Source organism: Gossypium hirsutum, chromosome A09 (genome assembly GCF_007990345.1).
Source record: "Gossypium hirsutum isolate 1008001.06 chromosome A09, Gossypium_hirsutum_v2.1, whole genome shotgun sequence".
Lineage (NCBI taxonomy): Eukaryota > Viridiplantae > Streptophyta > Magnoliopsida > Malvales > Malvaceae > Gossypium > Gossypium hirsutum.
This window is the reverse complement of record NC_053432.1, coordinates 55,514,176-55,528,693: the sequence shown is the minus strand read 5'-3', so window position 1 is coordinate 55,528,693 and position 14,518 is coordinate 55,514,176. Positions and strand designations below refer to the sequence as shown.

Sequence of the window (14,518 nt, the reverse complement as noted above, 5' to 3'; positions counted from 1 at the left end):
CAATATTTGTGTAACACCTCTCGCCCGTATCCGACGTCGGGACAGGGTTGTAAGTGTCACCAGACTTAACTCAAGCATACGCATGTAAAATTGGGTCATAAAATTTTGATCAATTTAAAACTTTTCATTTCATACTCAATCTGTCCCTTAATAGGACTTACGAGACCCAAAACATACATTCGAAATGATTTAAGCTTAAACTGAAAACTTAAGAAAAACATGGAAAAGTTCATGCCTTAGGGTTCCACACGCCTGTGTGACTTGAGACACGCCCATGCCTTTAGCCCGTGTGCAACACTGACTTTAGGGCACGGCCATGACACATGCCCGTGTGGCCTACTCGTGGACAATACTGACTTATAGACGCGGCTACAGCACACGCCCGTGTGACATACCCGTGGACAATACTGACTTTAAAGTTTAAGTGTAGGGTACGCACAGCCATAACACACACCCATGGGGGTGAGCCGTGTGTCACACAAGGCCTAGACACACGCCCGTGTGTCTTGCCTGTGTGGATAAACTAGGCTATCTTCCAAGCCATTTTGCACAACCTACACTAGATCATTTCAATATACTAATTCTATCCCAAAAGACATCAATTCAATCATAGAAGGCACATCATATACATTTACCAAAATAAATAATAGCCATTATCTAGGCTTAATACAAAATGAAGGGCTTTTATCTTAAGCCAATATACATAAACAATTTCTCAATAATACAACTTCCTAGTCTAGCCCTATACATGCCATAATCAAAAATATAAATCCAATTATACCAAGTATTACGGCTGATAGTGTGATCGATATCTCTGACTTCAAGGGAACCTTGAGAAATTTGGCAGTACTGAAAGAAAAGAGAAAGGAAAGAAAGTAAGCATAAAGCTTAGTAAGTTGCATATAAATAAATATACAACAACAGTTTCACCATTTATCATCATGCTCATAGCTCAAAGGTAAGCATAACTTGACTTACTCATTACTGCCCACTCAAGTCACATTTTCTAATTGAGATCATTACACATGTATACCAAAATAGGTACTTGTAACACTCAAAACATTATCATACTTTCCTTATTAAATCTCTTTCTTAACTCTTAAAGTTGAACATTTTGGAATACTACCGGATATTCTATAAGCCTCAAACATAGGTTAAGTTGCCGATACCAAGTCCCAGACATGGTCTTACACTGGCTATCTTCAACGAGGCCGATGCCATGTCCCAAACATGGTCTTACACTAGTGCTCATGTATAAGTGCTGACGTATGTCCCAGACATGTCTTACACTGGCACTCATCTTAGCCGGTGCATGTCCTAGACACGTCTTACACTGGCTACCATCATTGAGGCTGATGCATGTCCCAGACACGTCTTACACTGGCACTCATCTTTACGCCGATGCCATGTCCCAGACATGGTCTTACACTGGCTATCGTAATGTGGCTGATGCATGTCCCAGGCACGTCTTACACTAGCCCTCGTCTCAATGCCGATGCCATGTCCCAGACATGGTCTTACACTGGCTCTCACATAACCCAATGTTATGGCATGAACATCCGGTTTGTTTCTTAGGGTTCTCACTAGATCTTTCTACTTTCTTATCACAAATATGCATACTCAGTTCAAAATCTAGAAATTCATGCTATATCAAAATCAATAACAATCGAATACATGCATTTAACAATATAGTTGTATTATTTACATACAACTTACCTCGATTTACAAAAAAGTACTTGACTAGACGGCTTAATCGGATTGCTTGGCTTTGCCCCGGTCTAGGCTCGGTTTTGGTAAATATTGATCTATAATAGAAAAAATGTACTCATTTAGTCATTAATTACAATTAGGCATTCATAATTTCAACATCTTTGGTAAAATAACCATTTTGCCACTTGGCTTGGCAAAATGACCATTTTACCCCTATATTCAAAAATCGATTTTTATCGAATTTCTTCATATTTCAAGCCTAGCTAAACTCTTTTCACTCTTATAGAAAACCCAAATTCACACTATTTCATACACTTATTACCTATTTTGCAACTTATACAAAATGGTTCCTTTAGGTGTTTTCAAGCTAACACCTTTTTCAAAAGTTGCTTATAACACAACTAGGACTCATATTCCTCCATAAAAACTCAGCATCTATCAGAATTACATCCATGGAAAAATCCTAAACTCTTGACCATTTTGCAAGATATCACCCTCATTTGAAAGCTCATGCTTCAAGGGTCTCAGTGAAAATCTTGAAGAAAACTCATTAAAATCACTTACTTGTGAGAGGAATAAGTTGCTGCAAAACTTAAGCTTTCAAACCCCCTTTCATGGCTAAAAATTTCGGTGGAAAGAGATGAGAAGAAAAGAAATTGACAACCTTTTTCTATTTTGTTTCTTTTTGGTCAAAATAGCTACCAAATTTCTACCTACTTTTAAAATTTGTCTCCTCTATGTCTCATGGTTGGCTATGCCATCAATTAAGGGCTTATTTTCCCACTAAAAACCCCCAATTTTGGTTCTTTAATAAAATAACACCTTTAGCTATCAAATTATAACTTTTGCACTTTATGCGATTTAGTCTTTTTTCGCAATTGGGCTCACAATCGTTAAGATTAACTCGTCAAATTTGTCAAACACTAATATAATCATGATATAATCTCATAATTATAATAAAATAATTATCCAAACTTCTGATTTATGGTCCCGAGACCACTATTCGGACTAGGCCCTAAATCTAGCTGTTACATTTCTCCCCCCTTAGGGATTTTCGTCCTCGAAAATCTTATCGGTGAATACGTTTGGATACTACTCTCTCAGAGACTCCTCGGGTTCCCATGTGGCTTCCTCGACTCCATGTCTATGCCACAAAACCTTCACAAGTGGTATGTAACGCCCCTAACCCAAAATCGTCACCGGAATAGAGTTACAGAGCATTACCGGAGTTACCGATTCATTTATCAGATATTTCATTAATCCGATATCTTTTCTTTTCCACGTTCAAGTCTCGTATTCAAGTTATTCGGATCTTTATAAAGAAATTTGATCGTCGTTTTCATTTATTTCATGTTATAATACATTCAACTAATGCTCTAAACAAAATTATCATTTTACCCCTAAACTTTTAATTAATGACGATTTCATCCTTAGGTTAAAATAAAATAAAATTATTGCAACTTAATCCTTATTTCCAGCTGTTATTCTCACACAAATTGATAACAACCTATGAAATCTATAAAATGTCAGAATTTTCCATAATTTCAACACGTTTCAATTTAATCCTTAAAACATGTTTTTTCCTGATCTTGAGCTAAATTAATAATTTCATTCAATTTTGTAATTTAAATAATAAATTAGTCCATTTCATGCAAATTGGTCATTTCTAACATTTTTTTACAAAATTGCCCATAAAATTTTACTTTTATTCAATTTAGTCCATGAGCCTAAAACATACAAATTAGCCATGCTAGCTGAATATTCATACCTATTTTCCTCCTCCTCCTCTCCATTCCACATCCTTAATTTATATAACATGCAACAAGTAACATTATCAATAATTTCACTATTTACTTATGTATATTCAAAACTGTCCATTTGCGTCATAGTTACTAAATTATTTATATCTTAAGCTACAGAACTCAAAATTAAGATCCGCTAATTTTCCCTGAAACTAGACTTACTTATCTTATTACCATAAAATTTTCAGAATTTTTGGTTTAGCCAATAAGTACAGTTTATTCTTTAAAGTTGCCTCTGTTCTGCTGTCTGACAGTTCCGACCCTTCTTCACTAAGAATTAATTATCTCATCGTACGAGATTCGGATTCTATTTCCGCTTATTTCTATTGAAAATAGACTCTTCAATGATTTTAAATATATAAATTTAATTCTTAATTATTTTTCTCCAATTTTTGATGATTTTCCAAAGTCAAAACAGGGGAACCCGAAATTATTCTGACCTTGTGTCACAAAAGTTATTGTATCTCATGATTTACAATTCCATTGCTTACATAATTTATTTTATAAGAAACTAGACTCAATAAGCTTTAGTTTCATTTTTTATTCATCCTCTAATTCGATTTCTACAATTTTTGGTGATGTTTCAAAGTTAAACTACTGCTGCTGCCCAAAACAGTTTTAGTGCAAAATGTTGATTTCCATTTTACCCCAAGTTTCACAATTCATACAATTCAGTCCTTGCTCAATTAACCCCTCAATTAAGATAATTTTCTCAATTAATACTTTTTCTAGACATTATAAGTTATTTCATAACTATTGAAATTCAGAATTTCCACATAAAACTCTAACTTTAAACCTTTTTTTTCAATTTAGGTCCCAAACATTCACTTTCTATTCAATTCTTTCAATAAAATCAGCATATAAACAATTTAAAGCTCTAATTCTATGTCAAATCATCATATACTTCCAGCACATATTCATAGAAACTTTCAATTTCTTTCATAGAATCAAGAACTAATGAATTCAACAAATGGACCTAGTTGTAAAAGTCACAAAAACACAAAAATTTCAAGAATTAGTCAAGAATTGAACTTACTTGCAGTAAAAATATGAAAAACCAGCTTAAGAGAAGTCTTCCATGGTGTTTTTGCTGATGAGAATGTAGAAAAATAAAGAGAAATCTAGATAATTCCACTTTAGTCCTAGCTTTATTAAGTAAATTTTGCAATTTTCCAATTTTGTCCTTATTTTCTTGGTGGTTTCATGCTCTTGCCGTCCAACCCAGATAGACCTTGGGTCTATTTGCCTTTTAAACCCTCTTTCTTTTATCATACAAGCTATTTAATCATTTCCCATAATTTTGCATTTGATACAATTTAGTCCTTTTTGTTCAATTAGCTATCAGTACTTTAAAATTTCTTGACGAAACTTTAATACTAACTTATTAACACTCCATAAATATTTATAAAAATTGTTATGGCTCGATTTAAAATTCCTGAGGTCTCAATACCTCGTTTTCAATTCTAATTATTTTAATATATATATATTTTTGTACATTTCACTATTTCAAAAATTTTTCTAACTTCACATTTAACTTATACTCACTAAATTAATAATATTTCCTACTCATTTTTTGGATTTAGTGATCTCGAATCACTGTTCCGACACCACTGAAAATTAAGCTGTTACATGGTATATTCTTATTTCTTAACTATTTGACCTCTCGAGCTAAGATCTTGACCGGCTCCTCACCATAAGTCATATCTGGAAGAATCTCAACTTCAGTTGGCACAATTACGTGTGAATGGTCAGATCTGTATCAGCGTAACATGGACACGTGAAACACGTCGTGAATCTTTTCTAACTCTGGCGGCAAATCCAAATGGTAGGCAACAGGCCCTACTCTCTCGGTAACCTCATAAGGTCCTATGAAATGATGACTCAACTTGCTTTTTCTACCAAATCTGAGGACTTTCCTCCACGGGGAAACTTTCAAAAATACCTTATCACCGACCTCAAACTTAATTTCCTTTCATTTCAAATTCGTGTAGGATTTTTGTCTATCCGAGGCGGCTTTCAAACAATTGCGAATCACCTTAACTTTTTCCTCAGCCTCTTTGATCAAATCAACCCTGTAAATCTGACTCTCTCTTAACTTAGTCCAGAATAAGGGCATTCGGCACTTTTACCCGTACAAAGCCTTATAAGGCACCATTTTAGACTCGACTGATAGCTGTTATTGTAGGCGAATTCAACCAATGGTAAGTATTTTTCCCAACTTCCTTGAAATTCAAGAACATAGCACCTCAACATGTCTTCTAAGATCTGTATTACTCTTTCCGACTGTCCTTCAGTTTACGGATGAAATGCCGTACTGAAACTCAACTTGGTTCCTAGAGCCTATTGCAACTTTTTCCAAAACCTCGAGGTGAACCTCAGGTTTCGATCGGATACAATTGATAACGACACACCATGAAGCCTCACAATCTCAGAAACATACAAGTCGGCCAACTTTTCAAGGGAGTAGTCAGCACGCATTGGTATGAAGTGTGCTGACTTAGTGAGTTTATTGACAATAACCCATACTGTATCTTTCTTTTTTGGGGTTAGTGGTAAACCCGTTACAAAATCCATGGTGATCCGATCCCACTTCCATTCGGGAACCATAATAGGCTGGAGTAATCTAGAAGGCACTTGGTGTTTAGCCTTTACTAGCTGACACACTAAACACTTAGAGACAAACTCCAAAATGTACTAAACACTTAGAGACAAACTCCAAAATGTCTCTTTTCATTCCCGACCACCAATACATTTTCTTCAATTCGTTATTCATTTTCACGCTACCCGGGTGGACGGACGAACAACCACTGTGTGCCTCTCGCAAAATCTTCTGAATGAGCTCACTATCTTTGGGTACACAAACTCTATCTTTGAACATTATACAACCATCAGTACTAATACGAAAATCTGAGTCAATCTCTGAATCACACTGAGCTTTTTGGCTTGCAGTTTTGTAACACCCCTAACCCATACCCGTCGCCGGAGGGTTAAGGAGAAATACCAAACAAGCACGAAATTTCATTTAACTTTATTCCGATAATTCCCGTTGGCATACTTATAGAACCGAATTCCAACTTGTATTTATTTTATTTATTTTTTATATATACCATATACAAAAGAGTCATCTCAAGTTAATAAGTACATTGATTCATTCTTAAGTTTAATTCACATCAAAACATGGAAAACATTAATCGAATATCAACCACACATTCACATTAATTATGTGGAACACATATAGTAACTTAACAAGCCATTTTCTCATGGCTATACATATATACATCATCAAAAAGATACTTATTTAACAACAAAAATTCAAGCCTATACATGCCATTATTAAAGTTCAGCTACTAGAGTACCGAATGGGTTAAGATAGTGTGGATGACTTCAACTTTGGGATTCCCGAGACCGAAGCTAACGAACGAGATCTATAAAACAGAGAATTAAGGGCAACAGAGTAAGCTTTTCTATGCTTAGTAAGCTTTAAGCAAATACAAACAATTAAAACTTGTCATTTAAACGAGCATTTAGTATCACAAAAATAATATTCTAATTAGTTATCACTTGGCCGAGTAATGTGTATAAATCCATGAATACACAAAGAAATTTCAGCATGTACTTTACTTTACTTCATAGCTCATACAATTTCTTTTTTTAAGTCACAGACTTTTATAAAATGTCAGACATTGACCGAATAAATCATGCTCTTAGTCGTAGATATAGTAATCATTCACACGCATATATCGTTCCTTGATACTAATAAATCACCTTAAAAATCAATTCACATGTGAGTACATGATACGTACCTGGCTATCATGAGATATCATACATAATCACTAGTAGTTTAACTCGAACCTTCAAATTCATAATTTTACTTAAATCACCGGCGTTAAGCCTGCTAGGTTTAAAACCCGAGTCCAGTCACTAGCACAAAGCCTTCGGGGCTTTAAGCCCGGATATATTCCCAGCACGTAGCCTACGGACCTTAAGTCCGGATATAATTCCTGCACATAGCCTGCGGACTTTAAGTCCGGATATAATCCTTGCATATAGCCTACAGACTTTAAGTCCGGATATAATTCTCGCATATAGCCTACGGACTTTAAGTCCGGATGTAATTCCCGCATATAGCCTGCGGACTTTTAGTCCAGATATAATTCTCAAATATCATGCATGTTTAATTGTATAATAATACCTCATCCAACATATCACATTAGTAGTCATTTCCACATTCAGAATTAAGCTCTATATGAACACTATCATTTACATTACAGTTCAAACATCATAGATAAATCTCACATGTCCATTTCACCATTCAAACTTACCCTATAGTGACCATTCATTTATAATACATATAAATAGGTTATTTATCATACTACTTAATTCAAGTAAAACCAAAATATCCCAATCCATCCAATTTACATGTATCAAGGCATCATCTAGTATATACTAAAGGTGACTGCTCAAAACTTACCTTGGATATACTTGAACGATTGCGAAATGGCTACTCGATTACTTTCTCTTTTCCCTTATCCGAAATTGTCCCCCTACGCTCTTGAGCTTTAATTCAACAAATTTTAAACTAGTCATTATTCGACTATTCGACTATTCAAGTATTTCTTTCAGAATATAATACATATATATTCGACTTTCACATATACAAATTACAGTAAGCTTATAAGAAATCAATAAGCAATTCATTAGCAAATTTTTTTATCAATGTTTACAAAATAATCACAATTTCACTATAAGTTGACTTCCTAAACAACAGTCACTAAATTATTTATAACTTGAGCTACGAAAATCCAAATCAATTGCTGTAAATTTTCTTTGAAAATAGACTCATTTATATTTTATCCATAAAATTTTCATAATTTTTAGTTTATCCAATAAATACCATATTTTTCCTAAATTTTCCCTTGTTTCACTGTTTGACTAATCTGACCACTCTTCACAACAAAATAAATTTCTCATTGTACAGAATTCAAAACGTGTTCTCGTTTATTTTATTTGAAACTAGACTCATTAAGGAGTCTAAACATATAAAATTTATCATATGACCATTTTATACATTTTATAATGATTTTATAAAGACAGAACATGGGATCTAGAAGTCATTTCGACTCTGTCCCACATTACTTCAAATATCTCATTATCGGAAATTATTTTGCTTTTACAGTTTCTTTTATAAGAAACTAGACTCATCAAGGTTTAATTACATAATTTATTCAGCTTCTAACTCAACTCCCACAATTTATGGTGATTTTCCAAAATCACGTTACTGCTGCTGTCCCAAGCAGATTATTACCAATTCACTCTTTCACACATTCTTTGCATACATATTATTTAAACATGTATATCACCAATCAATTTCATCATATATATCTATAATTTCACTTAAGTATAATCTCAATACAACACATTGTGCTCAAATCATTATTCAAGTTCAAATTCGGCTAACACGCGTATAAACACTAGCAACTAAATATTAACATTTGCATTTCACCATAATAGCTAATTTAGCAAACCTTAATTTAACATATAATTATTCATAACACATTTAAAGCATCCACTCCATTCCATCAATTCAAAACACATACATTACTCAATATTAACCTAGCTCATATTCGGCCATAGTACACAACATGTTAGCCGATTTTTCCCCTTTAGCAACTAATGCACATATATGCTCATTTGTTAGACTCTACTTCACCTATCTACAAATTTTTCATCCAAAATAACATGAAACAACAACCATTTCCTTGAACACATTCCTTAGCCGAATACCCATGTTACCAACAAATTCAAAATTTTGACATGGGCTAACTAAGGGACTTAGTAACTAGCTTAATATATGCAACAATTTCAAAAACTATCATGAATTACATACCTTATTTCAAGCTCAAAGTGACCAAATGCTATTTCCTCCTTTTCTTTCTCTACCATTCGACTCCTAAGGAAGAAGATGATACAAGTCTTTTTGTTTATCCTTTGTTTTTCTAATATCTTTTTAATTTACTCATTTTTTATCCCATAAATTAAGCCATTTCCATTTTATAATATTATTTCATAATACATATTGCTTATCATCATTATCATGGGCAGCCACTACTACTAAAGTGGGGAATTTGACATGCAAACCCACTAATATACATCATTAATTAATTGGCCAGTACTAAATTAACCTATCATATTTTCACAATTTTTCAGATAAGTCCTTTTTAAATAATTTCACTCACAAATAGCATTATTAAAGCATGAAATTTTCATACATACACCATCACATATAATAAGCACAGAATATAGCATTTAATTATTTTTATGACTCGGTTTTATGGTCCCGAAACCGCTTTTCGATTAGGGTCAAATTAGGGCTGTCACAAGTTTCTTGTCATCTTTCTGAGCTTCACGGGTTTCATGAAGAAAAGTCAGCTTGCCCCTTAACTCCGCTAGGACCGATCCATTACTAGATATAGTCAACTGAGCGTTCAAGGTTCTCAAGGCAAACAATGACTTCCTACTTAAAGCGTCAGCGATTACGTTCGCCTTTCCCAGATGATAGTCAACAATCAACTCATAATCTTTTATTAGCTCTAACCATCATCGTTGCCTCAAATTCAACTCTTTCTGAGTCATCAGATACTTTAGACTCTTGTGATCGGTAAATACTCAGCATCTCTCACCATACAAATGGTGTCGCCAAATCTTCAGTGCGAACACCACAACTGCCAGCTCTAAATCATGGCTCGAATCATTTCTCTCGTGAGGTTTTAACTGCCTCGAGGCATAGGCTATAACCTTGCATTTTTGCATGAGCACACACCCTAAACCATTTAGAGAGGCGTCACTAAAAACTACAAATTCTTTGCCCAACTTCGATTGCACTAAAATTGGGGCTTCGGTCAACAAAGCCTTTAATTTCTCAAAACTCTATTGGCATTCTACTTCCATTCAAATTTGACATCTTTCTGTAAAAGCCTTGTTATCGGTATAGCTATCATAGAGAATCTGTTTACAAATCGCCTATAGTATCCCGCTAGCCCCAGAAAACTACGAACCTCTATTACATTCCTCGGCGGTTTCCATTCTACAATAGCTGAGACTTTATTTGGGTCAACTCTGATTCTGTCACCTGACACAATGTGCCCTAGAAATTCGACTTCATTGAGCCAAAACTCGCTCTTACTAAACTTGGTATAGAGTTGCTTATCCCTCAAGGTCTGCAACATAGTTCTCAAATGCTCCGCGTGCTCACTCTCATTACGCGAATAAACCAAGATGTCATCAATAAAAATGATGACGAACCTATCCAAGATCGGAAGATACAGTTCATCAAGTCCATAAATACCGTTGGGGCATTTGACAATCCAAAAGGCATAACAAGAAACTCGTAATGCCCATATCTGATCTGAAAAGTAGTCTTCGGTACATCTTGTTCCTTGACTCTTAACTGGTAGTAACCCGACCTCAAATCTATTTTAGAAAGTATAGTGGCTCCTCTCAGTTGATCGAAGATATCATCAATCCTCAGGAAGGGATATTTGTTCTTCACGGTTACTTTGTTAAGCTACCTATTGTCGATACATAACCTCATCGACCCATCTTTCTTTTTCACAAAAAGTACCGGAACACCCCATGGTGAATAAATCGGTCTGGCAAAACCCTTATTTGTTAAATCTTGCAACTGCACTTTCAACTCAATGGGGGCCATTCTATACGGTTCAATCGAGATTGGCGTTGTGCTAGGAACTAACTCGATACCAAACTTAACTTCTCTGTCTGAAGGTAATCCGGGCAACTCTTCCAGAAAAACATCTATAAACTCACAAACCACTGGTACTTACTCAATCTTCGACTCAGACACTTGAGTATTTAGCACAAAAGCTAGATAAGCCTCATACCTTTTTTCTCAAATATTTTTCAGCGTTCAGAGACGATATTATCACAGGCTATTTATTCAAGTCACTTGGTCCAACCCGAAGAATATTCTCATCTTCACACTTTAACTTGATAATTTTCTTCCCACAGTCCATTACAACACTATGAGAAGTCAACCAATCCATCCCGAGAATTACGTCAAACTTATTGAACGGTAATAACATTAAATTTGCCGGGAAACAATGACCTTTAATTGTCAAAGGACAACTCCTACATACTTGGTCAACTAGAACATATCTACCCAAGGGGTTGGACACTCTTATTACAAATTCAATAGACTCCACTATCATTCTCGTTCGAGGAATCAGTTCCATACAAATATAGGAGTGGGTAGACCCCAGATCAATCAAAGCAACAACATAAATATCATGAATAGAAAAAGTACCTGTAATCACATCGGGAGACTCTGCCTCCTTACGGGCACAAATAGTATAAGTCCTCGCAGGCGCTCTGCCCTCGGACCTCGCCACCGTATCTCTAGTCACCCCTCTACTGTTAGCTCAATTACCCAGATTCTTTTGTGGTCTCCTCCTCAACAGAGTACTGCTTGCCTTCATTTTTTGCTTCCTCTCTCTTTCTTCCATCTCAGGGCAATCGTGAATAAAGTGGTCTAGTGATCCACACTTGAAACAGCCCTTCTCATTTACTCGGCATTCACTTAAGTGGCGTCTCCTACATTGCAGACGTTCTTGCCTATCTGGCCGAGTACTACCAACACTAACGACTGAAGTAGTCTGGGCTTTAGAAGTTATATTTTGATGATTCTTGTTCCTTCTCAAATATCCCACCGAAGCGTTCAATCGGGTAATAAATTCTTTCGACCTCTTAGAGGAGGACTGATGCGTCTTCCCCATATTTCTTCTCTTTAAATCTCGCAACTCAATGGCCGCCTTCCTCCTCTCCTTCACTAGCTTTCTGCTTTACATGCTCTCTCAACGAGCACCACAAATTCTCTTAACTATAGGATGCCTACAAACACTCAAATGTCTTCATTGAGGCCATCCTCAAACCTCTTACACATAGTAGCTTCAGCGGATACGCATTGTCGCACATATTTGCTGAGCTGCACAAATTCACGCTCATACTCCATCACAGTCTTACTACCTTGCTTCAACTCTAGAAATTCCTTCCTTTTCTGATCCAAGAACCTCTAGCTAACATACTTATTTCGAAACTCTTCATGGAAGAATTCCCAAGTGATCCTCTCTCTCGATACAACACACACGAGAGTGTTCTACCACTGATAAACCGAGTCTCATAGGAGTGACATGGTACACTTCACGCACTCATCAGGTCTGCATGATAGCTCACCGAATACCTTCATGGTATTTTCTAGCCAAAACTCTGCTCTCTCCGAGTCATCATCTACACTAGCCCGAAATTCCTCGGCCATTTGCTTCTGGATCTTGTCTACCAGAGGCTTCTCTCTCCTGAACATGTCTGCACCTTGCTGAGCCACCGGGGCATACTGAGGAATCGGAGGAGATGGGGGAGGTGGAGTGTTCGGGTTCGCATGAACGAACTCCGTATACCAAGCGTCCATCATTCGGAGGTAGGCTTCACTAGCCCATCTGCCTCGGCCCATACTTACGGGCTTACTCACTACCGGCACGATCCCTTCTGCGGGAGCCAGTGCATTACTTTCTACGTCATCCGCTGTGGTTCTATCAGAATCCATTACTATATAAAAACACAATTTACAGTTGTCGAGAATCGTCACACTATCAATATATATTTATGGCATGTATGGCTAGACTCGTACTTTAACTAGGTTAGTCCTAGAACTGACTAAACCATGCTCTGATACCACTAAATGTAACACCTCTCGCCCGTATCTGGTGTCAGGATAGGGTTTGAGGTGTCACCAGACTTAACTCAAGCATACGCATGTAAAACTGGGCCATAAAATTTTGATCAATTTAAAACTTTTCATGTCATACTCATTCTGTCCCTTAATAGGACTTACAAGACCCAAAACATACATTCGAGATGATTTAAGTTTAAACTGAGAACTTAAGAAAAACTTGGAAAATTTTATGCCTTAGGGTTTCACACGCTTGTGTGACTCGAGACACGCTCATGCCCTTAGCCCATATACAACATTGACTTTAGGGCATGACCATGACACACACCCGTGTGGCCTAACCGTGGATAATACTGACTTATAGACACGACTATGGCACATTCCCGTGCGGCAAACCCGCGAACAATACTGACTTAAAAGTTTAAGTGCAGGTGATGCACGGCCATAACACACACCCATGAGGGTGAGCCGTGTGTCACACACGGCCTAGACACACGTCCGTGTGTCTTACCTGTGTGGATAAACTAGGCAATCTTCCAAGCCATTTTGCACAACCTACACTAGATCATTTCAATATACTAATTCCATCCCAAAAGACATTAATTCATTCATAGCAGGAACATCATATACATTTACCAAAATAAATAATAGCCATTATCTAGGCTTAATACAAAATGAAGGGCTTTTATCTTAAGCCAATATACATAAACAATTTTTCAATAATACAACTTCCTAGTCTAGCCATATACATGCCATAATCAAAAATATAAATCCAACTATATCGAGTATTACGGCTGATAGTGTGACCGATATATCTGACTTCAAGGAATCTTTGAGAAATTTGGCAGTACTGAAAGAAAAGAGAAAGAAAAGAAAGTAAGCATAAAGCTTAGTAAGTTGCATATAAATAACTATACAACAACAGTTTCACCATTTATCATCATGCTCATAGCTCAAAGGTAAGCATAACTTGACTTACTCATTACCGTCCACTCAAGTCGCATTTTCTAATTGAGATCATTACACATGTATACCAAAATAGGTACCTGTAACACTTAAAACATTATCATACTTTTCTTATTAAATCTTTTTCTTAACTCTTAAAGTTGAACCTTTTGGAATACTACCGGATATTTTATAAGCCTCAAACATGGGTTAAGTTGTCGATGCCATGTCCCAGACAAGGTCTTACACTGGCTATCTTCATCGAGGCCGATGCCATGTCTTAGACATGGTCTTACAATGGTTATTTTCATCGAGGCCGATG

At 36.1% G+C, this 14,518-nt stretch overlaps 1 long non-coding RNA gene across 1 annotated transcript; it reads right to left on the bottom strand.

Annotated features, from left to right (window-relative positions):
• Nucleotides 1-721: 721 nt before the first annotated feature.
• Nucleotides 722-2,351, bottom strand: LOC121206657 (uncharacterized). Its single transcript, XR_005901765.1, has 3 exons — nt 2,275-2,351; nt 1,717-1,805; nt 722-849 (listed from the first exon to the last, which is right to left on the bottom strand). It is a non-coding gene; the product is annotated as an uncharacterized lncRNA (long non-coding RNA).
• Between the last annotated feature and the right edge of the window lie 12,167 nt (nt 2,352-14,518).